Source organism: Dipodomys ordii, unplaced genomic scaffold, assembly GCF_000151885.1.
Source record: "Dipodomys ordii isolate 6190 unplaced genomic scaffold, Dord_2.0 Scaffold2, whole genome shotgun sequence".
Taxonomy (NCBI): Eukaryota; Metazoa; Chordata; class Mammalia; order Rodentia; family Heteromyidae; genus Dipodomys; species Dipodomys ordii.
The window spans coordinates 31,102,693-31,105,785 of record NW_012267218.1 but is presented as its reverse complement, the minus strand read 5'-3'; the positions used below and the strand labels follow the sequence as shown (position 1 = coordinate 31,105,785).

Sequence of the window (3,093 nt, the reverse complement as noted above, 5' to 3'; positions counted from 1 at the left end):
GCCTTAAACTCCCTAAAATCTCCACAGCCCGGGTTCCTGCTGCGGCCGGTGAGTATTTGCCCGCTGTGGTGTTCATTTGCGCAACTTTAGCCCGGTCGAGAGGACGACGGGCCGCGCGGGCCTGACAGGAGTGCGGAGCCGGAGCGGCGCCGGACCCGTGCGGGGAGCCGGAGCGCGGACGCCTGGTGGGGACCCGGCGTCGGGCCGGCTGAGGGCCGCCTGCTCCACCGCGGCGTCCGGGTCCTGAGCGCGCGGTCCCCGCGGGTCGGAGGCGAAGCCCGGGTGCCGCCGACTTGGCAAATTAGTTACTGTCCTCCCCCACCCCCGCTCCCACCGCCGGTATTTTATTTTTTTGGAGGGGGGGAGGGGAGGTGTAGCCGGGAGGCGGGAGGACTCGGGTGATTGACGGGCCCGGAGCCCGCTTCTCTCAACTTACAGCTGCGGCGGGTGGGAGGGGAAGCGTCCCGGAGCCCGAGGCCGCAGACTTGGGCGAGCTCCGAGGGTGGAGGCGTCCGAGCCGCGCGAATTCTGCCGACGCGCTTTCCCACCCTCTTCCTCCCCCTCCCCCCCTCTTCTGGCCGGCACACTTGGGGTTTTGTTCCGTTAAAAAGTCGTAGGTCTGGGCAAGTTCGGGGGCTTCTCTCTGTGGGAAGAAAGTGCGCTGGCTTCCTCCAGCGGTGGCGCTCACTAGAGTTGAGCTGGTGTGTCGGGGAGCGCGGCGGTGGCTGCGGATCCGGCGGCGGTGGCGCTCCCGTGTGCGGGCCGGAGTCGGGCGCAGCCCCTTCCCGGCCCTCTGTCCACCTCACCGAGTGTGCACGCGGTCTGAGGCCTTGACAGCCCCCTTATTGCAAGTTAGGAAGAGGTTAATGGCAGGCCGGGACTGCTGGGGGTAGGGCGTGTGTACGTGTGCGGGTGTTCCCTAAGTGCGGCAGGAAGGTGCGCGCGGCTCTCTACGGGTTGCCATCCCTACGGTAAGCCTCGAGACAAGAACAACTTTTCCTTCCGACTTTCGAACCCGCTCAGTGTTCCGAGTCCCCCCCCCCCCCCGCATTGCTGTGTAGCCCAGGCTTCGAACTCGTCATCCTCTTCCCTGCCTGAGCGCCTCTCTCCAAGCCCTCTTCCTAGGATTACAGGCGTGCACCATGACACCCCGATTTGTATCCTGATGACACGTGATACATTTAGAATTTTGGGGGGCGACCTCGAGGCACTTTGAAGCAGATTCGGGGAAAGTGCAAATCGAATGACAGCTTTAACTACAGTCTTCTTTGGAGAACGGAGACATTTAGATTCTATAAAATTTTGTCAGTGTAAACGACATGATGAGCATTCACGCAAACTTCATTTTTGAGTCACTTTCTGATACTTAATGTCTCAGTAATAACTGAATGGCTTTGGGAACTACAGGTCACATCCTCCTCTTAAAGAAACAGTAAACAAGCATAGTTTGAGGTAAAAGGCTATTCCGAAGCCTTTTAATAATCAGCTGTTTAACAGCAGAGTTTCTCATTAAGACTAAATTTCAACCAGGTGTAATCCCAGTACTTGGGAGGCCAAGGTAGGATTGCAAGTTCCTAGTCAAGCCTGAGCTACAGAACTGGAGACTGTATCTCAAGCAAACAAAAAGAGACCAAAATTTCATGATCTTAACTCAGATTGAACAGTCATTGCCAAAGACTTTCTGTTCTTTCCATCTCTAACTAGTCTACTTACCACCGCTTGTGGGGGGGAGTGAAAGGAGATGGCAGATCGTTGTCAGAGAAAAAAGAGAAATCATGTTTTAACAAGACCTAATGTGAACGACCACATGCTTTTGACCTTGTGTTTTTTCTTCCTATTGATTTATTTAGGGACTAAACTTCACTATGTAGCTCTGATTGGCCTTGAACTTGCTTCTCTTTCTGCCTCTTGTCTTCCTAGGGCTGGGATTATAGGTCTGCTGCCACCACACTCAGCTTCTGACCTTGTATTTCGATTTCATTGTAACTTCTAAGTTTTTACTGCTTCCTGCTTCTTCTTTTTCTTCTTCTTCTTTTTTTTTGCCAAGCTCTTAAGAAGGTGCATCAAAGGGATCTTTTTCAAAATGTGTCTGTTCTTTGCAATCCTGTTTCTCTGTCTAAAGTGCCTACTTTCACACTTGTCCTCTGGTCTGGAGAGGCATGAAGCCTTTGTTGTTCACCTGCCTAGAGGGAAGGATACTATGTGCGATAGAAATTCACAAAAAAGTCAATACATTTATATTCTTAAGCTATAACCTGTTGGTATCAATGTATATTTGTGAAATTTCTGCTTGAGAGTTCACTTTGGTCTCTATAGAATGTTTCTTGCTGACATTTCTTAATGCTAGAATTTCTGGTGATAAAGTAATGAGATTAGCTTTCTTCTTTGTTCTTAAAGTCTACTGGAACCAAATTAAGTTACTTATGCCTATTCTCAAAGTAGAAACACTTTAAAAATAATAAAATCCATGCTTATTGTAAAAATTCAACCTACACTAATACATGAAATACAAAAAATGAAGCCTGACACTAGTGGCTCACCCCAGTAATCCTAGTTATTCAGGAAGTTGAGGTCTGAGGATTGTGGTTCAAAGCCAGCTTGGGCAGGAAGGCCTGTGAGAGTCTTCTCTCCAATTAACTCCCCAAAAGCCAGAAGAGGAGCACAGGTGGTAGAGTACTAACCTTGAGCAAAAAAGCTCTGGGACTAGCTGGGTGTCAGTTGCTCATGCCTGTTCATGGTAGCAACTCAGGAGGCTGAGCTCTGAGGAAAGCAGTTCAAAGCCAGCCTAGGCAGGAACATCTGTGAGACTCCTATCTCCAATTTTTTAAAAAAAGCTGTAAGTGGAGCTGTGGCTCAAGGGGTAGAATACTAGCCTTGAGCAACAAAGCTGTGAGTTCAAGCCCCAGATCTGTGCACACAGGCACACATACAAAAATGAAAGTCATTCTAACTCCCACTCCCCAGAGCTAATCACTGAACAGTTAGTTCCTTGTTTTAAAAGTGAGAGAAGCACCACTTGAACATAGCTGTGCTGCGTTGTGCCTACTCTTGAACTGACATGTTTCTAGGCTGATGTTCTTTTTTTGCGGGGGG

General features: G+C 50.1%; 1 protein-coding gene across 5 annotated transcripts in view; it reads left to right on the top strand.

Moving 5' to 3' along the window:
- Zbtb1 (zinc finger and BTB domain containing 1) overlaps positions 1-3,093 on the top strand; it is a 34,369-nt gene that overhangs the window by 776 nt on the left and 30,500 nt on the right. For 4 of the 5 annotated variants that reach the window (XM_013015802.1, XM_013015795.1, XM_013015787.1 and 1 more), the window contains exon 1: positions 1-48. The exons of the other annotated variant lie outside the window; for it this stretch is intronic. The gene's annotated coding sequence lies outside the window, so the exon portion shown is untranslated. The remainder of the gene's footprint in view (positions 49-3,093) is intronic. 5 annotated transcript variants of the gene reach the window in all.